We start from the raw sequence: 25,674 nt of genomic DNA, 5'->3' as shown, positions 1-25,674 counted from the left end.
ATCACCCATGCTAACTGCTGAAGCCTCTGAAGCCCTTCGTAGGGTGCTGAAAGCCACCTGTCTGGTCATCGCACACACACCTGTTTCCACCTGAGCTGACAAGGCTGATATGCGGCTGGCTGCTTCTCACCAGCCTGGCATGGGGCTCGTTTGAGTCTTTGCTAGGTGGTGCCTGGAGCATTCCGGGCATGGAACGTGAATTTTCTTGTGGGCCGTGAAGGTACAGAGGTCACTTTTCTTGGGTCTCCAGGGGAACCTTGAGACTGCATTACCACTAGGAGGGAAGAGCTCTCACCCTCGATTCTTGGGGGAGACTCAAGGGCAGCATGTGGGCTTGGGGAAGAAGAAACTCATGGGAACCTTTTAGCAACACTGAGCATTTCTCTCTGGCAGAAGCCGTGTCTGTCAGGGGAAGAGACGAGCTGACAGCAGGAGAGAAGACACCTGGGCCCCAGAGGCAGTGGGGGACCCCATGCTGACAGACACATCTCCATGAAAAACAGAGGCAAGCTGACAGTGCCTGGAGCTCACGGTTTGCTTCAGAAAAGGCACCTGAACTTCAAAAAGGAAAAGAAGAAACAAGGGCCTGTAGCTGGGCTGCTAGGAATTCTTCTGGGAGCTGTGGTACTGCTGGGGAGGGGCAGAGGCCGGGGCTCCTGCCAGACTCAGGAGGGCAGCTGGTAGCTGGTTCATGTGGGAGCCTGAGCTTTGCCTGCAGGAACAAACACTGTGGCTACTCTTGCTAAGGGACTTAAACAGCTCAATGCTGGGCTGATAGTTTCTGGGTGGAACTGGGTTCTCTCCATTCTACAAGGCCATTTTGGCTTCCAAGAAGGCAGCTCTAAAAAGAAGCCCCCTCTATTGCTTGCTGCCTTACAGAACCCCTGCTGGTGTGTGGACACCTCCCCCTGCTTGTGTGAGAGTCCCACCCAAGGTGCAGCCCAGCAGGGAGACAGAGCAGTGTGGTTCAGTCCTGGCTGGAAGGTGTGTGCACAGCGACCCTTGTTGACAGCCAGATCCGTCCAGGTACAGCAATGGCAACGAGCAGGGGCAGCCTTGCTCAATGCTTCCCGTGGCAGGAGGAACGTCCCACCACACCACACTTTCTTTCTAGAAGCAAAGTTGTCTATTCCACTGCCTTGTCTAAAATCTCGCTTTAGCTGCTGACTGGCTCTGAGAGTCCATCTACGGTCCTGGAACTGATGGCATCCCTGCCCTGCGCCCTGTCCCTATCCCTCCAAGGCAGACCTCTCTTCACTGTCTCCCCGGGATTGCACTCCATTGTCACACTGCCCTCTGCTCCCTCACTTTTCTAAGCCTACATTCCCAGGGCTACCTCGGATTTCCTGCATCCATCAGGAAAGTCTCTGCCTTCGAACTCCTGGCTCAACCAGAGGTCTGTGCAGACTGGACGATCGCATACATTCGTCTTGGGTCAGGGGACAGCCTCATCATCACAGGCATTGCATTCTGCACCCCCTGTCAGTATGAGAAGTCATTTGCATCTGTTTCCCCAAAGTTACCACAGCACTTAGGACCCAGTGGGATCCAATCTCTATTTGCTACGGGAGTAAAGATCAAGTGATATCGGAAAACACTTCTGAGTTGGAGCTCATGAGAAAGCAGAAGGGAAGACTCCTATGAAACAATTGTTATTCAAGTGAACCTGGGAGCACACAGATGTGCTCACTACTGTGGGTTCTCCATGCTGGCCGCCTTTAAAACCATCTGGGAGGCTTGAGGAAGTACCCGTGTGGGGAGGGGAAGGGCAAGCGTGGTGGGGGCCACCATGCATGGTGTGTCTGAGCAGCTGTGGTTGCTGACGCTAGCCTGGTGTCTGTGGAATCTGATTTTTACATTTGAGTGGCCATGAAATGGGCTCTAGTGCCCTTGCCAGTCATGGAAGGTCCTATTCCAGGTAGGCCACTGCAGAGTGCCTGTCAAGAGTTGTTCCCATTGGATTTCATTTCTTTTAAACTTCGAAAATGCCAGTATTAAGAGACCAAGGTGGGTGGATCACATGGTCGGGAGATCGAGACCAACCTGGCCAACATGTGACACCCTCTCTCTACTAAAAATATAAAATTAGCTGGGCATGGTGGTGCACACCTGTAGTCCCAGCTATCCAGGAGGCTGAGGCAGGAGAATAGCTGGAACCTGGCAGGCAGAGGTTGCAGTGAGCCGAGATCGCACCACTGCACTCCAGCCTGGGCAACAGAGTGAGACTCTAAAAAAAAAAAAAAAAAAAAAAAAAAAGAAAGAAAGAAAGAAAGAAAAAGCCACTAATGTGTTACTGTTCTGTGATTGCTCTAGAAAGGCTGTAGATGGTGGACAGAGTTAGACAAGAAAAACGATTGTTAAGAAAACTGTCCTTAGTGGAATTTTTCTCTTCTCATTCTCTCTCACTCCCTCTCGCTCTCCTTCTTTTTCTCTCTTTCTCCAGCTCTCCTCTATTTTCTCACCCTCAAGTCTAAAAATTATAAATGTATCTCAAGAAGCTAGTACACTACCTCAGTTTTGCTGACTCTCTTAAAATCTCTTGGCCTGGCACAATGGCTCACTCCTGTAATCCCAGCACTTTGGGAGGCCAAGGTGGGCAGATCATGAGGTCAGGAGATTTAGACCATCCTGGCCAACACGGTGAAACTCTGTCTCTACTAAAAATACAAAAATTGACTGGGCGTGGTGGCACATACCTATAGTCCCAGCTACTTGGGAGGCGAGGCAGGAGAATCACTTGAAGCCAGGAGGCGGAGGTTGCAGTGAGCCAGCATCATGCCACTGCAGTCCAGCCTAGTGACACAGCAAGACTCCATCTAAAAAAAATCTCTTGTAAAGAACACATCTTGGACACTTGCAGCCAGTGAATGTTAATTGAAGAGTGGACCTTGGTAGTGTCTGGGAGAAAGTTGAAAAGACAGTACGTGGGAAGAGTTCAAGGCCCAATGTCCAAAATGCAGGGCCAGAGTCTCCTAACCCTGGTCACAAATCCTGGTTACCTGGTACAACCTCACCTTGTGAACTTGGCTTCCAGTTCCCTACCTACAAAATGGGAAAACAGTAAGTTTCCTTCCTTCCTGGGCTCTTGTGAGAACCAACAGGCTTAGCGACTGGGACAATATTGCTGAAAGCTAGTAGCATATGAGTTCCACCATGCGAAGGTGTTTGCTTGGCGTCTGATATTAATTGCTCCTTTATAACTCACTCAGTTCCTGTGGCTGAGTGGCTCAGGTGGGCACAGGTTCTGGCAGCTGAGAATGACCTGTCCAGCTTCTTTGAATGTTTTCATGTCCAATCAGATTGCTTCTGTGGTTAACGGATCAGGGATTACAGACTGTTCTTTCATTGGGAAATGTTACAATGTAAATAGGCACAGCCTTTTTGAAGTGCAATTTGGTGAAATATAACAAGAGCTTTCAAAAAGTGCCCACCCTTCTACCCAGCAATTACGTGTGTAATGCTTTATACTAAAAAGGCATTCTGATATAGTGTGTACAAAGACACATTGTGTGGGAGATGCTTATACAGCACTGTTTATAACAACAAAAAAGAGAAAATAATCCCAATGCCCAAAATAAAGGACACTATGAATACACAGTATGTTTTAGAGTCACCTACAATGCAGACACCACAATCATAGTCTATGTTTAGTCGACCACATTGAGTACCTACTATGTGCGGGACATCAGCTAGGGAAATATCAGTGAACAAAACGAACAAAAGAACTCTACCCCTAGAAGCTTGCCTTCTATTGCAGGACACAGAAAATAAACAAAGCCAATATGTTATTTGCATGGTGTGTTAGAAGGTACCAGGTACTGTGGAGGAAGTTTCATCAGGAAGGAGGATGGAGAAGCAGGGGTGGAGGATGGGTGCCAGCACAGACTTAGAGGAGGTGGGAATGGAGGTACTTGCTGAGAAGGGTCAACTCTGGATGGCCTTGAGGAGAGAAAGGCAAATCTGGGGTAAGAATATCCCAGGCAGCGGAAAGAGGCCTGGACTTACGGAGCAAGTATCCACCATGTTAGAGGAGATGCATGAGGCCATCAGCAAGGTGGGTGAAGAGCAGGGAGTGAGGCCCGCAGTAAGAGACAAAGAAATCCACAAGCCACTCCTCATTCCTGACTTGGAGAGAAGCTGATGATGAATTACCAAATCACAAAATCAGCCATCAATAGATGATGATCAGTTTTAGTTACAAAATGTAAGTAAACCCTCCTATTTACTGTATGTGTTATTTTCTCTCCCACCCCCACCTCCCCCTTTCTTCTCTCCTTCCCGCCTTCCTTTGTTCAAAAATTTAGCTTATCTGAATTTTCACATTTTTTTTTTACATGAAACATACTTGTGCAACAAACAAATGAGAGAGACTCAGGTAAAATAAACGGACAGTATTTTATCATCTTCGGTCAAGCTGTTTGAGTGCAGAATTCACTGATGTTAAAATTTGTTTACTTTTCTGAATTGGCAATAAACACTCTTTGCTTTGTAGAAATGTTAAAACAATGGAAGAGCTCAAGCTGGGAAGTTACTTTAAAGGTGAGTGTTGGCCAGGTGTGGTGGCTCACACCTATAATCCCAACACTTTGGGAGGCTGAGGAGGATGGATCACAAGGTCAGGAGATTGAAACCAGCCTGGCCAATATGGTAAAACCTTGTCTCTACTAAAAATACAAAAATTAGCTGGGCATGGGGGCGGGCGCCTGTAGTCCCAGCTGCTTGGGGAACCTGAGGCAGGAGAATCGCTTGAATCTGGGAGGTGGAGGTTGCAGTGAGCCAAGATCACGACACTGCACTCCAGCCTGGGTGACAGAAGAAGCCTCTGTCTCAAAAAATAAAATAAAATAGAATAATAAATAAATAAATAATAAAGGTGAGTGTTGTCTTAGAGAAAGAGTAGGTTGGTTTTCACAAGTTAGGTCACACCCAAAATACACCTTCTCTGCATTTCTATTGGTGAAAGTTCCCCAGGGTGGATCTGAAAAGTGCCATGTGCATAGAAACCACATGGAAACCACATGGAAATAGAGGGATAAAGGTGGAGAGCTCCTCCCACCCTTACACATGTAACTACAGACATGTTCAAACTCATCTGTCATCTGAAGAGCATTGACCTTGACTTCACTGTAAAATTTTGATAATTGAGAATGCTTCAGGACTGGAGTGTTCCAGTTTAATTCAAATTATTTGGATAATTGACTTAACCAGGAATAAACAGAATTTCAATTTAAGATTTCAAATTCAGTTGTTAAAAATCTTTCTAAAAAGTGAGCTCACTCCTCTGTATTGGTGAGTGTGCTGTCCTGGACACAGTTTAGTCTTTGATGATGTGGGTGCCCTGGGATGTAACTGGGTCATTATTCTATTCTTAAACTTAGTTATTTTTCCTTTAAAGCCCTACAAGAGTAGAGTAACAAGCATAGCTGCCTTCTGAAGTAACATGTGTGCTTGGCATTAAAAAATTATAAAATAATTAAATTGTTTATTACAGTTTTCATATCCTCTTAGAAGCAAGGGACAGGAAAACCAGCTTACTAATTTATTTATTTTTCTGAATTATCCCCATTTTGTAGCTAGAAAACCTGATACAGAGAGAAGTGAAATAACCAATCTAATAGAGCTGAGTGTCTATCAAAGCTCATCCTATAGAACCACATGACTCCAACTCGAATTTCTTAGGTTCCTAGAAGGGCAATGTGGTTATGTCTAAGGGCGTAAGGACTTAGGTTTTGGAGATCTTTAACGCAACCCAGAAGACAATGCCTATACAGAAAGACCAGAAATCAGTGACCTGAACTGTGCTCCAATTTTTATATGGCTTAGAGAAGTGAATGTTACATCCCTGGTCCCATCTGAAATACAAATTTATTCCTTTTCTTCCATCATTTAAATATCACATCTGAGTGACATCTAGAATGGATGTTTTTGCCAGTACAAGTTACTAAGAAAAGAAGAAAGCTCTTTCCCATGTGACATCTCCCCTCTGACCTACGTAACAGTATTTGGGTGTTTTATTTCTCGTACAGTGGATCCTCACTGCATTCATAGAAATGGCTACCATGTGCCTCACGGAATAAGAAGGGTCTGCATTATTTTTCCAGAGACAACTATTTTTAATGGCTTTAATAGTTTTCAGTAGTTCTCAGTACACTCTAAGGATTATAGAAGTATTATTCAAATACTATATACTGAATGGCCCTTCCATGAAACTCCTTGAAGAGACACACATGGGATGCAATAATGTGTAGTCTGACCCTTGTTAGCAAAGGAGTTTGCATCTGGCAGAGAGTAAAAGTGTACAGGAAGGCACCAGCCCACAGGGTGGCTGCAGAAGAAACCCCAAGACAGTGCCCGTGGTAAGAAGATAAAACCTCAAGCCTGAGAACCTTTCTGGTGGCATTTTCAAATATACTTTTAACTGACATCTCAAATTCAATGACCCGGACATCTGCCTCAGGAAGCTACCTGGTTTATTGTTTTGATTTATCTGATATGACAGCATATAAATTACTCTTCCTTCCTTTTAAAACAATTCCAGGGTGTCAGAACCTCTGTTATCAGCAAGTCCCTCTTGCACATACTAAGCCCATTGTTTTCCCCTCTCTTTATTAGAAACAACTGTCCCTTCCTCTCCACCCTGTCTGAGATTCCTTCTGAGGTGCTACGAGTTTCAAGGTCTTACTCAGTGCCTTTTCCTTCTTTGCCAACTCAGTGAGATCTCTTTTGTCCTTTCTCATGATGTTTGGCTGTGTCCCCACCCAAATCTCACCTTGAATTGTAATAATCTCCATGTGTCAAGGGTGGGGCCAGGTGGAGAGAACTGAATCATGGGGGCAGTTTACCTCATCCTCTTCTCATGGCAGTGAGTAAGTCTCATGAGGTCTTATGGTTTTATAAAGAGGAATTTCAATTTAAGATTTCAAATTCAGCTGGGTGTGGGGGCAGGCACCTGTAATCCTAGCTAGTTGGGAGCCTGAGGCAGGAAAATTGTTTGAACCTGCTGAGAATCAGCTGGGGTCAGTGATTCTCAACCTGTGTCCCTGAACTGGCAGCAGCAAGCAGCATCACCTGGGAGCTGGCTACAAATGCAGATTCTTAAGCCCACCCCAGATCTACTGGATCAGGAACTCTGGGTCAATCAACTGCCCATCCCCTCCAGGGATTCTGATATATTCTAAAGGGTGAAGTGCTCTTGCCTGCTGCCATGTAAGACATGGCTTTGCTTTTCTTCTTCCACGTGATTGTGAGGCCTTCCCAGCTGTGTGGAACCATGAATCCACTAAACCTCTTTCCTTTATAAATCACCCAGTATCAGGTGTGTCTTTATTAGCAGCATGAGAATGGACTAACACATCATGGAAGTGACCATTCTGTGGAATCTTGGGGTGCTTTCCTTAAAGCACAGAGTGATTGGATCTGTTTTGTGATTGGAAAATGAAGCATAAATGACTCAATCAGATTACCAATGTCTGAAATGGCATGGGAAGAGGCCAGGACAGACACAAACGGCTTCTCACTCACTTGTTTATCACTCTCCATGCGTAAGTCTTGCCTTATTTTAGCAATACCAACAGTTCACCTGGAAATTTAAAAAACGAAGAAGCAACTTGAGTCCAGATTCCTTACCTGAAGAAAGAGATGAACTACCATACTTGTATATTGCAAGGACTCAAGTAGTCAAATGAGGGTTGTGATTTTTCACCAGGACACCAGGGTCTGTCTTTAGTGCTAATAGCCTCCTGACATCTATTTTATAATAAAAGGACCATTTACTTTAGATTGGTTAAGATAACCAAAAAACATCCAGTATTGTCGAATAATTGTTCATTTTAAGAAAACCTTATTAATACAGTGAAAATATCGGGGGTTTGTTTGGAAATTGACTGGTGAGTTCTAATTAAATTATCCTATCCCACACCAGTTTTTTTGTGTTGCTGTAACCACAATGCCATTTTTTCTATCAGCTTCTCTGAAGTCCTGGTTTCACACTCTTTGTGGGTAGGCTAGTGTGAATGACTCTGGTATTCACATAACCAAGGATTTTCAGGTGAAATATGTCTTCTGATGCTGGATCTCATGTTCTAGCTATTACCCCAGTGGCCAACATAACCTTTTTGTACTTCCCGCGAGAGCTGAATCTCACAGAAGACTCAGCCTTGCTAACTTAAACTCATCAGGAATAGAGAAGACTATCTTAGTGGTGCAAGCTAAATAAATAATATCCCTGAAAAATAAAGTTAATTAACAGCAAGGTATTTTTGTTCATTTTTTTTGGTATCATATTGGGGTCCTGAAAAAAATTATCTTTACTTATTTGGAATTTCTAGACTGACCCACACTTATCACTATACTGAAGTAGTGGGCTGTACCATAAAGGTTATTTGCAGACTAAGGTGGGTTCCACGTAAAGCTCACTTTATATTTTTACCATAGACTCCTTCTTTTCATGGGGTCTCCATGCATGCTGCTTGGGAGCCAGGCTAAATTCCCAGTGACTTCTATAGAAGCATAAGGGAGTTTTACTTCACGGGCAGAGAGAAAGTTTGCAGTTTGACAGATACGACTGAGTAACTAGGAAATGACGATCAAGCAACATTGTTTCTGTACATGAGAGAAAAAAAAGGAGTCTTGTCTACTCTCTGCTCCAGATCGGAAAATAAAATGGTCCCATCCTATTCAGGATGAACAAATTTCCCATTCTCAGAAAATCTCCAAAAACATGCACTTAAACTCTGCCAGCCAAAACCCTGCACGTGAAAGTGACGACATACCGCAGCCCTAACTGGCTGCTGCAGCGGCTCACCTAGCTCTCTGCCCAGCACCACTATTTATTCCCTGGAACAAACTCACCATCCTGCGCCTGGACTGCGGCCACGTGAGCTCCCTCTTGCCCATGCAGTGTGGTAGGAGAGCTTTCTTTGGGCGGAATCCATCATCAGCCTGCTCTCTTGGCTTATGAGTGATGACTGCTCTCAGCACCACTGATGACACAAAGTGGGTCCATTTTTCTATTACTCATTTACTGCTTCACACATGCTTAGGGCTTCTTGCCTTCTCATCAATGTCCTAGCTGTGTGTCCTAATCTCAGTATTTAACTCTGTCTTGCTCGTGACTGCCAGATTAAAATCCCTGTATTTCCTCCAATTTGGCCCCCATCAAAGCAGTCACTTCTCCAAGATTTACAAGCTTACATGCCATGCCGATGTGTGCTGCTCTGATTTCCATGGTGTGGTAGACCCTACCTCTGCCTGATCAATCCTCATTGCTAATACATCTTACATGCATGTAATGGCAAAACTGCAATTACTTTTGCACCAACCCATAAGTGGGTTCCTCATTGGAAAGCCCTCCTTTCTCCTAGGAAAACCTTACTAAGCACTGACACTCTACTCTTCTGCCAAGACTCCATCACTTTTCACCACATCCCTGGATGTTTTCTGCTGATCCCAGCCCTCATTAATGTTCTCCTCCCTCACTTAAAGCCTAGTACCATTCTCTTGTGCAATACCAGCCTTCTTTGTTTGCATTATTGCTTCATTAATACTCTCATTTTCTAAGTTTCTGGCCTCTGAGAACTGAAATCAGGACACTTTTTTTTCCTACGTCCTCCTTGTCTTCTTTAGATAGTAGGTACTTAGTAGAGATTTGTTGACTGCCTAACCCAAGAAGCTAAGACGATTCTGGACACAGTGATGAAAGGCCAATTTCTGGCAATATGAAGGTGGTCAGATGTTTTGAAAGAAAGTAAATGTTATATAATAATAATTATTCCTCACTTGACTGCATGAAAGTCTGCTGTGATAAGCACTCTATTCAATTTTCTTAATATGGCTTTTCTCAAGAGTACACCGTTCTTATTCACTGATAGTGTCTTTTATTTAAAGGATAATAGATGAGACTATTAATTTTGAAAAGAACAAAGAAACTTCAGAATGGATTAACTGTAATTCCAAAATACTAAGCAGTTTATTTAAATAAATTGCCTAACAGAGAAGCCTTGCTTTGTACTTATAATCCTTGAAACTTAGTGTGATCATGCATATTTTTTCTGTTGGACCAAAATCTCTTTGTTTTTGCTTCCCCCACACCCTGCCCCCCAAGACATTGAGTCCAGGTGAAATCTGCCTTTGCAGTGGGCATTCTGGGTCCCAGCTCTAGTTGTGACTCTGCCTGGCTCTTGTGTGAGCATGCACCCGAACGAAGGTCTTTATTGTGGGAAGAAGGCTGTGAGAAGGGACTTTGTGTCTGGGTTCCTCCCTAAAGCAGATCTGAGAAAACCCTAAGTCAGTAGCTCCACCCTTTAGAGTGCATCAGAATCCTTGGAGGCGATGGGCAGATAACTGGCCCTGTCCTCAGAGTTCCCGATCCAGTAGATCTGGGGTGGGCTTGAGAACCTGCACTTGTAGCCAGCTCCCTGCTGATGCTGCTGCTGGTTCAGGGACACACACTGGGAACCACTGACCTCAGCTGACTTTCATCAGCTCTGATGCCTCCTTTTGTCCACAGAGACCCCACCTGTGGCCAGTCAAGGAGACATGTGGGGTGTTGGCTTGGGCCCAACAGTCTTGAGTGCTGACTGAAAAAAAAGGGGGGGTCACCTAATTCAGCCTCTTCTCCAATGGAAGAATCCCTCTTATGACAACATAACATCATAGTTGCTTTATTTGCCCTCCTCTTTCTGCCCTCTCTTTATTTGCTTTACTGCTATGGGCCCAGCCACCCCAAGAGGGCTAATGAAAATTTAAGAGGGTGGATATGTTTAGGGTATTCACTGGTGAGACTTCGGGAAAGAGCTGAAGAGGAAAGAATCTACTCCTTCTTTGCCATTATTGAAACTGGATTTCTTGAGAGTAGGAATTATATTGTAGTAGCACTACATTTTGCACATTAGAGACATCTACAAACCTGAAGTGTGCTCTGCCTGATTCATCATGCAGTCTCAGCTCTGAAAAGACCGTAAGGTGATGGAGAAGCCTCCAGAGAGAGATTTCATTCCCTGTCTTTTGACTGAAGGTAGTGTGTTGACAACACAAAGCAAGGGTAAAGCTTTTCTGTGAGTGGTGAGTCCTGTGGCCCTGCCTCTTAGTCATGTGACGCTGCTTACACATGTGATCACTGCATTCCAGACCTGCTGTCTTAGACCATGAGGTTTGTGTATGGATTGAGATGCCATGCTTGGTTAAATACCATTCACTTCTTTTATAGAAAAATGACGGCTCCCCAAGTCATAAAGCAATGGCCCCATAGAGTGGTGAGGTCCAGTTTGATTTGTTGACTGAACCTGAAGGGCACCACTTCTCTCACGGCCATTAGAAGTGCTCCGTGTTGGCAAAGACCTTGAAATACATGCACTTCAACCCCAGATCCTAGCTTTCTCAGCTTCTTTATGCTTCTAGTGACAAAGAATTCAGAGCTGTGCAAATGCGGAAGACAGATCATATTACCTCTGTCCAGCTCTGTCTACTGAAAATGCTTTCTTATATTGAACCAAAATACGTCACTTTGTAGATTCTACTGCTGAGTCCCACTTTTAACCCATAGAGCCCAGCAGAACAATTCTAATCCTTCCTTCATGTTCAAATATCAAGATGCCTGAAAATAACTATCATGCCTCTCCCCCCACATATTCTCCAGGGAAAGCACCCTTAATTCTTTCATCTACTCTTATATTACATGGTTTGCACTCACCTACTGTCCTGCCTACTCCCTTCTGCACATGACTGAGTTGGGTTGTATCCATTTTGGATTGAAATGATTTGAATGTGACAGTGAAATAAATCCTCTCCTCAATAACATTCTCTTCGTTAAACAAAAGTTGCACTATGAGACATTATTTACTTTTGAATGGCAAGATATTTGAAGAGGTCAAGAGTATTCTAATCCAGTATTACTGCCCCATGGAAGGATTAACATGCATTACTGGTATTTACCGTTTCAATTTGGTAATGTTTTCCCTGCATGAGTGTAGGTGGCTGTGGTATCTGAGTTAGGGGAATGGAAATGATGTAAGAGAATAAAAGCATTATGGAACACCTCCCTATTTTTTCTGGTTCTTCCTCTCATAGTCTTCTCAGATATTTCTCCCTGAATTTCACTGAAATTTCTCTCTTCTGAGTTGTAAGTTTGGATTAAAGCTGTTCTTTTGCTTCTAGTGAAAAGATATGGAACTCAGTTTCCAAGTTTTCTCCTTGAGGGAAGCAGAGCTTCTCAAACACTACTTATAAATTACATGGTTTATTTTCAGGAGAGCACTGACTATTAGTAGATTAATTCAACCTAAACTTACAGCATGTGTCTAACCTATAGACATTTATGTGATTTAAAACAAAATGCAAATTGCTAGTCAACAACAGATGCCAGATATTAGAAGACAGCATCTAATTTTTCAGCATTCTTAGATACAACGTGGGCGTAATTGTCAGGATTAGAACGTTGCTTTTGAGCATGGGTTGTGAAGTTGGCTTTTCTCCTTTGTGTCTACTTTAACGGATTGGCTAACAGAAATCAAACAATATGTATTTGCATTTCTCTTGTTAAGAGCCATCTACACCCACTCCAAAAGTCAAAATATCTCAACTAATGTATTTTTACAAAATACACTACTAGATAATGATTCAAGGGCACCATGAAATACTATCTCTACCAGGAATCTTTTCACCATTGGGACAAATCATTTCCTCTGCCTTACTCTATTCCTGATTTAAATTAGCTGTATTTCTTTGATGCCAGACATTTATATTGGGCATGCATACCAAAGACTCCAGCATGTTCAGCCTACCAGTTTCCCCTCCTCCTGGTCATAGAGCTGAACTACAATTTGCAGCTACTCTTGCAGTTAGGTGTGACCATAGAATATGGATAGGAGTGATATACATTACTTCCAGGTCTGGATCATTAAAATCTTCTACATAATCATCTACTCTCACTCTTTCCAACACTCAGGAGATCTTAGAAGCCATGTGCTAAAGATGACAAAGTGTCCATCAGCCTGGGTCCTTGTACAGCATCAATGAATTAGATTTATGTGAATGAGAGAGATCTTCTATTTTGCTAAATTGGTGAGATTTAGAATTCTGTTTCAAGAGCTATCTAATTAATAAAGTATGCACAGGCTTATCAAGAACTGAAGTTAATGCCACACTGAAATAAATGAATAACAACATCTGCTATTTATGAAGTGCCTGCTTTGTGCTGGACATTGTACTAATAACTTTTATTTTTATTTTTGGAGACAGAGTCTCACTCTATCATGCAGGCTGGAGTGCAGTGGCACAATCTCGGCTCACTGCAACACCTGCCTCCTGGGTTCAAGTGATTTTTGTGCCTCAGCCTCCCAAGTAGCTGGGAGTACAGGTATACACCACTACATCTGGCTAATTTTTGTATTTTTAGTAGAGATAGGGTTTTCCCATGTTGGTCAGGCTGGTCTCAAGTGATCTCCTGGCCTCAGTGATCTACCCACTTCAGCATCCCAAAGTGCTAGGATCATAGGCAAGAGTCACCACCCCCAGCCTACGGTAAGAACTTTATTTACATTACCACATGAATCCTCATAACATCTCTGGGGTATATGTTGTTATAATTACTATTGTTACTATTTTATAGATAGAGAAACCAAGGCAAAAAGTTGATTAAGGTCACAAAATTAGCATAGTGGATTATATAATTGCCTCCAATTATTCCCTTTCCTCCCTGAAAGATTAGATGTCTCCACCTGTTGCTACGTGGCTTGCAGTGCCTCACTGTAGGAGAAATATACATCTCCTTCCCATTGACCCTTGGCACTGGTGCGACATGTGAATTGTTTGGTCAATGGAATGTGGGTGGATAACTTGTGACATATCTGAGCAGGAATTTTAAGGGCCATTGCTTAACTTTGTATTCTCCTTTTCCTCTGATACTGGGATGAAGTGTTTCAGACCAGACTGATTCTTGAGCTTGAATTACAGAATGAAGAAGGCACAGGAGGCAGAGCCACAACTGACCAGCAGAGGTATAGAGCTCCAGGGAATAACATGCCTTTGTGTTGTAAGACACCGAGATGCTGCAGTTGCTGTTACTGCACCAAACTTAGCAAAAACTGACAGATATACCTAGACCTTGGTGCAGATTCAGTTAGTGAGAAACACCAGAGCCTGTGCTCTTAATCACGGAGCAACACCACCTACGAAGCGATTGTCAAACTTGTACAATTTCCTGCTAGATGATACAAGAGAAATTTAAAGCATCATTAAAAAAATCAATTCTCATCCTGGATAGGAAAAAAGATGTCTGTAAGTTTAAAGAGGAAACTGCCACAGGATTTAAACTTAATTTATAGACACGTCTCTCACATTGCATATAATACGTTCAGATTTAGTCCCACAGAACAATTGTTGGCAAGGACATGGATCTTGTTACCCACAGATGCACTTTCTAGTTCCTTTTATAAGGATTTCATATTGGAAACTGCATCTCTGTGACTGCGAATAAGACCGGTGATGCACGTTAGCCAAATTCTATTCACTAAAAGAATCACCAGTACTGTATGATTCCTAGTCCTAAGCACAGCTATACAGAAGAAAATGAGAAATATGAGACTGAAGGAGATTATGGGTTTCATCTGACATGGATACATTTATATAGTCATAAATTAAATAGTCACTTGGTTAAAATTTAGGGTTAACTTTACATATTGTAACTAGGAAAGTTGATTAATGGCCTTATTGCATTCCAGATAAAATACAGATCTGAATGACTGTTCGAACATTGCACACTGCACAAAATCATTCTCTGAGGTTTTGTTTAAACAATGATTCAATTTAGCAACAAATAAATAAATGAATATTTACAATTGATTAGGAGGTATGGTTAGACCAAAGCTACAGTTTAGTGAGGATAGAGACTATTCTTTTAATGATGAGACTGCTCCTTATTCGACAAAAATAATTTTGCTATTATTTAATGTTATTAAAATAATAGCAAGCATATGTATATACTAGTACTTTGCCAGAGGAAATTCAGAATACCATTAGAGCACTAACTGCTATTGTGATTATCTCTTCTTTTTATTGGATCCTAATTATTTATGGAAATAATTATTTAAAATGCATCTTAAAATGTATTTTTATCCCAAATTTTTCTATCTCCCCAAACACTACAATTAAAAAGAAAACTCGAATTCAACAAAAGTGTTTTGATGATTTTTCAACTTAACTGCCAATTCCCCCCTTACCGGTATTACTAGATTTAATAATTTTGTAAAACTCCAGAGTGAATCAATTCTCTCTTGGTACTTAAATGTCAATTATTGAAGATAAAGTAAAGAAACAATAAATGCCATCTCAAGAAGCTATAAATCCAAATTCACTGAATTTAAACACCATAATTCCACCAAACTTAAAACTTGAAGGCGACGAACTTAGAAAAACCAACCTTACTTTGAAAAGTATTATCACTTTAAAGCTGGTAGCAATAAGTACCTGCCTTTTCCCTTCACTTTCTTCCTTTCTCCTACTCTATCTATCTCTGGTCCATTTCCATTTCCATATTACTTATGTATCATTTGATAAAGGAAGAATTGGTGAAAAAGAGAAGAGCTTCACTTTATCTGCCTGCCTTTACATAAAGAGGATTTGTTTTGTTCTCATGAAGGTTTACACAGTCAAAATTAAACCCTTGTGGACAGAAACATTTTCTACCAGTGAAAATCAGCGAATGGGATTAAGATTCCATAAGGGTATTTTATTTTTAATCTCCAATGAATTTTTTCTATTGCTTCTTAAATAAGTATTCTAATTTTTTCCCTATAAAGTAAAGGTAGACTGAGAAGGATAGGGATGAATATGAGACTGAATTAAAAGCCTTTTTATATTCTTAAAGGAAACAGTCCATGTAAGTTCTATGTATTAAATAAAAACCTAGGTCACACAAAGGAAAACACTATATACCAATGTTTAGGCAATACTGAGATGAGGTAACTATTGTTTAGGCAATACCTAGACAAGGTATCAAAATGATTTTTTTTTTTAAACAGCAAAATGGAACCAAGTGAATGGGGATGAATTTTCACAAGTTGTTCTCCTTAGAAAATCTTACTTGAAATGAGTAAACCAATTACTTTGGAGTATCCTATTGACTGCAAAGGGCATAGTGACACTTTGTTCATCAATTAGCCACCTAGGAAGAAAGCAAGTCACAGTTTGGTGATACACACTGAATATGTGAGCATGGAATCTGCCAGAACTAAATTATTGACCGAGCAATTTCATATACCCAGATTATTGGCACCACCCCTCTTTTTTAATGTGTAAGAGAAATTGAACTTTAGAATTCAGAAATACATTACTTTGTTTATCTAACAGTCTATATTCTTGTATAGCTTTATCTTCATAATGAATGTCTACTTCCCTTCTGCTGATAATATCAGATGGAACAAAGCCCAGGGAACAGCTGCTTTGTTTAATACACCATGCACCACTTCTTCTGTCTACTTTAGGTAGCAGCCCTTTCATAAACTAAATTATGGATAAACTCATCAATACCTGTCAGGAACTGCAATGCAAGAAACAGTGCAATAACTCATCCTTTGGCTTAGGTTTGAAATAGATTGCTCTGCCTTCACTAACAATCATTTGAAAAGACTGGAAGGTATAAACACACTGCTTTAACCACATCCTGAGTGCTCAGCATGCGATATCTTTAGAAACAACAACATGTCACACTTGGAAAGCCCAGAAAAAAAAGCCAGGATCATATCTTGTTTACCACTAAAAATAACAAACCAGAACCAGCTCAAGACCTCATGCACAAGTATATCCATGAAACAGAAAAGCAGCCAGGGATATTGTCAAAGCTTTATCAACATTTCCAGCCAGTTGTCAAACCTTTGACTGGTTGGTCTCTGCAATTCAAACCATACCTTGTAACACCTGGATGGCACTCTTACAGTCGTTCTATTGCAAACATGACTGCCACCTTCCTGTACTAATTTTCCTCTTCATATCAGTGATGGTGGTGGTGGTGGGAGACTTACTACCAAGGATGAGAGCAGGGCAAAGACCAGCTTCTAGTAAAGTAAGAGCAGAAGAGCTGGATGGACTTACCTGTTTTCCCTGTATAAATGTTGAAATGGAACTTGAATGGAAATAAATCCTTCCCTCCTGCAGTTTCTTCCTTGTTTATATTAAGAGAAGTGACTCCTCTTGGTTTTCTATGCCTGCAACTTAGGAAATGTAGCCACCTTGCTCACACGCAAGCTTGAAGATGTAATCACTGGCTTTCATCTTGCTAACACACTCTCTCCTTTCCAGGAGCTCACCAGTGTTGCTTTGAATCCTGCCAGGTCTAGACTGAGAAGAAACTATTTCTCCACCCTCTTGAGTCCTAGGACCCTAGGAAAGAACTTGGTTGGCTGGTTTCTCACTGACTAGGGTGCTGCCACAGCTCCCTTCTGCCATCTATGCCCAACAAAATGTTAAAGAGAGAAGCGTGAGAGGGCAAAGGAGGCATGCTTTTGCAAGCCAAAGGGACTCAGCTGAAACTAGCAACCCTCCTCAGGGGCCGATGGGCGTGTATGCGTGTGTGTCTGTTCGCGCACGCGTCCTTTTTCTTCCCCCTAAGGACGGAATCCTGTCTCCACTCTCAGTTCAGCTCAGGTCTTTCCCTGTCCCAGTGTTCTTGATTCTGAATAGTTCCTCTGATGCACCGCCATGCATAAAATGGATGATTTGCAAGCTTCTTTGCTTCACCTAATTCCGTGGATAATTTGATATCCAGATTCTGCCCGAGCCAAGGAATCTTTCCTTTATAGAAAGCGATTGACCTCCAGTGACCAAAGGAGTTGGTGCCGCTCGCTGGGGCTGCAGAACTGGGAGGAGGCTGCACCCTCGGGGCCTGGGCTCTGGCCTTGGTGCTGAATCTGGAACCCGCTCCGGAACTACCACCTCGGCGCCACCCGCGCCCCGCTGCCCCGACCTCGGCAACTTTCGGGAGGTTTGAGGGGCACCGGGTCAGCTCTGGGCGCCCTCTTGAGCGTCGCCGTCAGGGAGTTGGGTACAGCTGACGCCCTGGGACCCGCCACAGGGCACGCAGCTGGCTTATTCCTTTGCCTGGAGCCGGGAAAGTTTTATCCAATTTTTTTTCCCCCTGTAACTAGAGCTGCCGTCTCCCCTCCCACCTGGGTCGCCATGGAGACTCGAGCTCTTTTTCTTTCTCCAGGCAAAATGGGCGAAGCTCAGTTAGCTCAGCCCTGACTGTAGCAAGCCCTTTTCCCTCCCTAAGCAGTTCCTGGGCATCACCCTTCGTTTTTTTTTTTCAGCAAAAGAAAGGCAGGCAGGGAACGGGGCTGGCGGGGATGTGGCATTGCCCCCTGTACCGTGGGGCTCCCGGGGATCGGAAGACTTTGGATAACAGCAGTTGGGAAATGCTCTAAACACATAATACATTTCCAACTCCCAAACACTGGAGTTGTGGGGGTTTTTCCCCCTCTTCCTTTTTTTGGGGGGTGGAGGGGAATTCTTTGGAAAATTCTGGTATTTTATTTCTCCACTAACCTCATCCTATCTCTGTGGCTGTTTCTATTAAGATATGTTTTCCCCTGAGAATCTCTCCATATTGCACCTAGTACAACAGATGTACCTGTGGATCCACCGGGCTTTTATTGGGTTTGGGGAATACTGATGTTATTTCACTTAAAACACGAATCTAAGAGTAATGTCTTGATGAAAATGAAAGTATATCCACAGGGAAGCAAATATCCACAGCCACCCAATCCTCTAAATGGCACACACATCTCGTTTTATCTAAAGCGTTTTTCCCCCCTTGCAGTTAAAAAATAATTCCGTTTACTCCTAGGGAGATCTTCCTATTCACTGTTTTCAGTCATCATAGCACATCTTCGGTTTTACAGATAGAGAACAGTTAGGAGTTACACTATCCTGTTTCCCATTCTCCGCATGTTTCTCAGCCCCCACCCCCCCACTTTTCCTCCCTCTCCTGTTGTCTCTCTCCTCTCCATGCAAAGCAGAACAGGGAGACAGCCTTCCACAAAGACAATGGGCTTTTCCGAACTGTAAATGACTATACCACATGCCGCCCCTGCCAGTTACCCAGCGCATTTCGCCTTTGCCAGCGGATGTTGAAATGATGTCCGCAATAACGGACGGGGTCTCCGCGAGCCCAGGGATGCAGACCCCTCCTCCACCCGGCCCCCGTGCGAGTTTCAGTTGCTAATGAAAACCATATGAAACAGATTCCCCTTCGGTTATGTAACCGGCTTCTCCCTCGCCTTTCCGCTGACTTGGGCACAATGTTTCTCAGGAGAGTGGAGATGCCTGCGGCGACGACGGAGCTGGGGAAGGGGACGCGGGGACCCGAGTGCGCGGAACGCCTCGCCCAGGTGGACGCCGGCTCCTCGCCCGCGAGCATCTCAGCGCACCGCTTACCTGGCTGCGGACGGGGTGGCTTCACTCAATCATGATCTCCTCTCTTGAAACGGAGCAAGACTGAACAATTCGCCACACGACGGATGGCGAGGGAAGGAAATGCAAAAAAGAAAAGGAAAAAGAAAAAAAAAAAAAAAAACAACTGGAATCAGATGGCCAAATTTCACATGAGCCCCGAGAGGCTGTTAGGAGACTCCATTCTGCTCGCGTCGGCTCGGGCTCCGGGTCCGACTTCCCGGCGCCCGTGGGTCTCCACCCCTCCGCCCGCCCAGCCTCTCCCGCCAGGTGCGGCCGTCTCCGGACTGGCTCCCTCCGGCCGAGCGCGGAGAGCAGGGCTGGGCGCCGGGGCCGAAGGAGGGGCGGAGGGGCGCGCGTCTGGGCAGGGACGGGGGAGGGAGACTGGGTGGGAGGAAGCGGGGAGAGGCAAGAGAAAAAAAAAATCCCCGGTTAGGAGAAAAGTGATGGACTACGCAGGGAGACGTCATGAAATCCGCAGATTCAATGAACGCTACTCAATTCCAGCCGACTGGCCGAGCCCCGCTGGCAGCGCACGAAGCGACGCGGCTCCGGGAGAAAAGCGAGCGCAGCGCCGCGCGCTGGGGAAAAGGCCGCACAGCGCCGGCGCGCGCCGGGAGGAAGGGGCGGGGGCGGGCGGGACGGAGCCACGGACCCGGGGACGCCCACCCCCCGCCCAGGCCCGCGCAGAGGAAGGGGCCTGGTGGGGCGGGCTGGGCACAAACCACCCTAGCCACTCCGACACCGCACTGGAACGTGGGTGCTCCATGCTGGGGGACCCCGACCCCCCAGCCCCCACCTTCCTCCCCGTGCCACTAAGTGTAAGTTATTCCTGGAGAAACCCCTGGAAAGCAGGAAGGAGCCGAAGCTCGGAGAGCAGTTTTGTCTGCCGGTTGTAGGGGCTCGGCTTTTAGGGTTTTGTGAGATCAGGAGAAAGAGGCTCTGGGCACTGCCTCCCACGGGGCTGAAATCCGGGAGAGGCAGCCCCGGCGTGGGAGCTGGACCCCGCGCGGCTCGGAGGGGGCGCAGCGAGCAGCCGGGGCGGAGGGAGGGGCCGTATCCTGGGCTTTGCGGGTACCTGGTGGCGCCCCAGCCTGCTGCCCCATCCAGTCCGTTGGGTCCTCTCCACCGCGACTGGGACCTGGTCCCGGCTGCTGCATCATGACCACCCCCCTACTATGGTGCCTCTGGGGTCACTGGAAACAAAGAATGGCCTTTTCCAGGAACGACCCAGGCTGCCTTCAAAGCTGGGTTTATCAGGATAAACCCTTTAAACAAACGTCTACTCCCCTTTTTGAGTCTACCTTGCTTTGTGCTGTCACTCCAGGGGCCCCTCAGTGGTGCTCCGCTCTCGCAGCCCCTCTTTTTCTTACAGTCATCACAAACAATAGTTCCACATTTCCAAAGCCTTCCCATAAATTGCTTCTACCTGTGAACAGAACTCTCTTTCATGCTTTCTTTTTCCTAGGGATGAATGGATTGACAAATTTTTAAGAGCAGTGAATACCATTGGCTAGTAATTTTATAATGGCCCTTTCAATATCTGGCTATTCTTGTGATGCTTTATAAAGTGGCTTTCCTTCCACAAGGCACAGAGTCTCTCCCTCAAAGAAGGTAACCTTATTTTAGAGAGAAAGCTTATGAAAACATTTTTTTTCCAAGATTATTTTATTCTACATGCATACATTTTAGTTACCTAGCAATTCAGGTCCCCAAGAATGCTGTCCACTCTCTAAAGATGACTGTAATATGGAGAGGTATTGCGTCAATTTGCATCCAAAGTCATGTGCAAGTCAACGTTACACACAACCTGTGAGCTTGTATTTGCTGTTGATTTTCCCTAAGAAGTTGTAATCTGACTTGCTGTTACTTTTGAGTCACATATCCCACATACAGAAAATATTACTATGTGTAATATGTGTAGTTTGTGTAATACATGCTCCGCAATGCCTGCTGGATCTAGTGATAGTGTTAGAAATAAACGAAGAACAACTCAACCAAACAATCCCTGAGAGAACAGGAATACAAATGCAAGATGCAGGGCTATGGTGGACACAGCCTTAGAACATTGAAAGAACAACTCCTATTGACTATAGCTGTGTAAAGTGCATTCTCTTTCATCTGTGAAGCTGCTATGGGTAGGCCTGCTAATTTTGATGATATATACTTTTACCAATAGAATGATTTCACAAAGTATCTTTCTTACAAGACATTAGACTAAATAGGAAAGTTAAGAGTTGGAGGTAACCTATTTGTCTCCTTCAAATACTTTGGAAGCTCCCCTAACTTGAAACAGCTGCCAGGGTGATGTGGGCAATAGCACTGTGTGAGTGGCCTAAGAGCACGTGTTGAATGAGATGGATCCCATTAGCATGGCCTGGGATTTGATTGACACCAGAGACAAGAGCAATTGGCTTAACTGAATTCATTATTCCCTAGAGTTCAGACAAGTGATCTGCATGGGAGTAACTAAGAGCCTGCAGCCACCTTTGAAAATCAGGCAAATTGTGCTTCAGAGCTGCAAATTGTGGCTTCTCTGAGCTCCTGAGAAACCCGTCTCTCAAACTACATTGTGTTTAGCATGTCTGAAATCTCACTTATATATCTATTTTGTGATTTCAGGTGAAGGCAAGGCCTAGGGTTGGAGATCTTTCAGGGTAAATCAGTGCTCCAAAGCTCACATAGTGCCTTTTGTAATTGATTGATAATGTCTTATGGATGAGGCTGGTTTGCCTCCCACATATAAAGATGTAACGGAGACTTATTAGCTAGTAAAATTAACAAACTGAATTATCTTGACAGGGTGTCATTCGTTTTGGATGATCTTGTTTTTCTCCATCATTGATTGTGGCAATTTATAAACCATTCCATTTTCTTGGCCCATGTGTAAATCTTGCCTTGCCTTGGAGAGGCTGACACCAGAACTAAGGTGGGTGGGAGTTTTTGGTCGTTAGGCCAGCAGTTGTGTTAGATTTGAGACCTTAGTTCTTGTGGGTCTGTTAAAGAGACCTAGGTCTTCTTCCATTTTATTCCCCTGCCTGCTTTCTCCACAAAAACCCCATCACAGATAAACAACATATTTAAAATGCAGAGATGGGAATATAAATTTTTAAAAATGGATTTTGTCAATAAAAGGACACCTTAAAGAGTGTCCAGAGAGAAGCGTTAAAATTATTCTATTTTACATTTCTACTTCCAGTGTACTGAATGTGACATAGGAGTTAAGAAGCAATTAGGCAGATAGTAAGGGTATGGGAGTCCTCAGTAAGGCTTTTATTTTGAATTAAAAACAGCCCCAAATAATTTCCTAACAGAGCAGCCTGCAAGCTGGGAGCTTGCACAGGTGAATGTGGGCAGGAAGTAAGAACTAGAGATGGTCAAGATGCTGGTCCCATCTTCCCTTCTCTCCTAGCCACATGTACTGTAAAGGGGCAGACAAGATGGTGCCAATCAACTGGAAAGCCCATTTGCCTAAGAAGATTAGGGTAAGTCAACCAGCCTTCCCTGGTTCCCGATACAGATGTCATACCTGACTGAACCAATCTGTGAGCCCTGTGTACGTCAGACTGCCTTCTCCAACCTGTCTGTAAAATCCGCTGGGGTCCTCTGTCTTTCCCTTTTTCCGCGTGTCTCTCTGTCTCTCACAAGGAGCTGCTCTCCTCTCTCCTTTCTTCTATTAAATTTTCTGCTCCTTAACCCACCCATATGTGTCTGTCTCCTGAATTCTTTCTCAGTGTGTGACAGTGAACCCCAGGGTATATACCACAGACAGTGTGGCCCCTTCAAATGGATTTCATTCGTGTCTCTTGTTTAGGGCATATCTGTAAACAGTTGTTGGTATCTCTTTGATTATAAATTTGGACATGTATTAAGAAATACATTTTAATTCTTAAGAAATATTTCTAGGTATAAAAACTTAAGAATTTTTGCTAAGGAGGGGGTTTCAGAGGGGCTTTAGCTCTGAGGCATTTTAGGGCTAGTCTTTAGAACTTTAGGATAATGTCAAACAATTATTGAGTTATGCCTTTTTTCTTTGATACACTTTTATTTCCTACACATTTTCCTTATTTTTGTTACAGTGGGTAGGTAGTCAGACGTAAGCAGGGCAGGAGAGGGCCTTCCCCACCGGGCATGTCAGGAACCATCAGGTGATGGTCAGGCGGTTGTTAAAATGGCCCTCTAAAATAATAATTGGTCACAGCTGGCACCAGGAAAAGCGGTCTCCCCATAGACAGAAACACCTGAAATTGGTGATCAGCAGCTTCCTGATGAGATCTCAGGAGCCAGGTAGGTGGGCTCAAGCATGTGCACTAAGGCAGCTTGGTGGAGGTTAAGTGCTATCTGGCCTTCTTCCAGGAACACTTGGCTGGTAAGGGAAGAACACCTCAAGTGTTTTGTACACACTGAACATGCGGTCCCTCGCAAGGGCTGGCAGGCCACGGTGCATGCAGACAGCCCACCCCAAGAGAAGAATCAGGGTAGAAGGGACACAGCACCCTGGAAGTATGCCAATGCATAAAACCCCAAGTGGGGTTTTGTGTCCCAAAGGTCAAACAGTACACTTGATCTCCCAAGTTGCCCACTTGGCTCTCTTTCAAGTGTTCTTTCCTTCCTTTTGTTCCTGCTCTAAACTTTTTAATAAACTTTCACTCTTGCTCTAAAACTTGCCTCAGTCTCTCACTTTGCCTTATGCCCCTCAGTTGAATTCTTTCTTCTAAGAAGGCAATAATTGAGGATGCTGCAGACTCACACAAAATTGGTGATGCTAACTCTTTGAAGTGACATTTACCATTCCTACTAATCTTAAGTCATAAATACTTATGAATGTCTTGAAATCACATATTTTTATTTTAAATTCATGGCTTAATAAATGAGTGCAGTTGGAAGACTATATGATAGATTCTTATATGATGTTTTATTAGTTCATTATTTAGCAGGTATATCCTTTTTAATTATAGTCACAGCCTTCAAAATTTATTAAAATGCAATCTAGAAAGTTATAATAGCTTTGAATATAATATTTAAAAAGACCATGGGAGGTGACAATTAGAAAAATTGCATAAATGAAACGTAATCTTTCTTTACCTCTTACTGGAGTTAATTCTAATTAACATGACGTCTGCACCACAGAAACATTTGAGGCCAAAATAAGTGAACTGAATTGGTACGTTGCTCTTTCTCATTCATTTGCTAAAATGCCTAGATTCTTTATTTTCTACTGAAATTCTTTTTTTAAAATTATACTTTAAGTTCTAGGGTACATGTGCAGATCCTGCAAAAAGCACGTGCCCTGGGTTTTATACTTTAGGGTGAGAAGATTTGCTGAGCTAAAGCATTGAAAGATATTCTATGTATAGGGGGAGCCGGAGAACCCAAGCTGTTCCAGCTACTTTTTGGTTTAAATTTCAGGATGTTGCATTCCTAGTGCATTCTACAGTTATTATTGAGAGCTACAAGTGTGTAAGGAGGCAGAACTGGTTCAAGACCACCCAGAAAGCTGTTCCGCAATAACCCATAGAAAGAGTGGAGCACAGGTTCTGGTATTTATTAACACTTAATACATGTCAGCTATTTATTAATTCATGATGCTCATCATCTGTAAGATAAAACTGAAGACTATGTATTTTCAAGTAATTCCAGATTTGTATCCACCCAGTTTCAAGTCTAATTGGGCTTCAATCCAATTTCAAATTCCCCTCTTTTTTTAAAAAAATTTTTACTTTAAATTCTGGGATACATGTGCAGAACATGCAGGTTTGTCACATGGGTCTACCTGTGCCGTGGTGGTTTGCTGCACCTATCCACTCGTCGTCTAAGTCCAGCATGCGTTAGGTATTTGTCGTGATGCTCTCCCTCCCTTGTCCCCCACTCCCTGACAGGCCCAGGTGTGTGACGTTCCCCTCCCTGTGTCCATATGCTCTCATTGTTCAACTCCCACTTAGGAATGAGAACCTGTGGTGTTTGGTTTTCTGTTCCTGTGTTAGTTGCTCAGAATGATGGCTTCCAGCTTCATATACATCCCTGCAAAGGACATGAACTCATTCTTTTTTATGACTGCATAGTATTCCATGGTGTATATGTGCCACATTTTCTTTATCCAGTCTGTCATTGATGGGCATTTGCAAAACCCCCTCTTCTAGTACCTGTAAAATAACCAAGATTGTTTTTTAATTGTCTATGATTAGTTAATAAGCCCCATCCCTGAATCAATTACTGTGGTTGAAAAGATGCTAT

At 43.6% G+C, this 25,674-nt stretch overlaps 1 protein-coding gene across 2 annotated transcripts in view; it reads right to left on the bottom strand.

Moving 5' to 3' along the window:
- The window catches only part of KCNJ6 (potassium inwardly rectifying channel subfamily J member 6), a 286,073-nt gene extending 266,083 nt beyond the window's left edge, over positions 1-19,990 (bottom strand). Inside the window, exon 1 of one of the 2 annotated variants that reach the window (XM_003927617.4) lies at positions 19,426-19,990. The gene's annotated coding sequence lies outside the window, so the exon portion shown is untranslated. Of the gene's footprint in view, positions 1-17,085; positions 18,959-19,425 lie in introns of those variants that run through there. The other variant, XM_074389279.1, reaches the window with a different exon arrangement.
- Between the last annotated feature and the right edge of the window lie 5,684 nt (positions 19,991-25,674).

The sequence above is a fragment of the Saimiri boliviensis genome, chromosome 18 (genome assembly GCF_048565385.1).
Source record: "Saimiri boliviensis isolate mSaiBol1 chromosome 18, mSaiBol1.pri, whole genome shotgun sequence".
Classification (NCBI taxonomy): domain Eukaryota; kingdom Metazoa; phylum Chordata; class Mammalia; order Primates; family Cebidae; genus Saimiri; species Saimiri boliviensis.
This window is presented reverse-complemented; position numbering and strand designations above follow the sequence as displayed.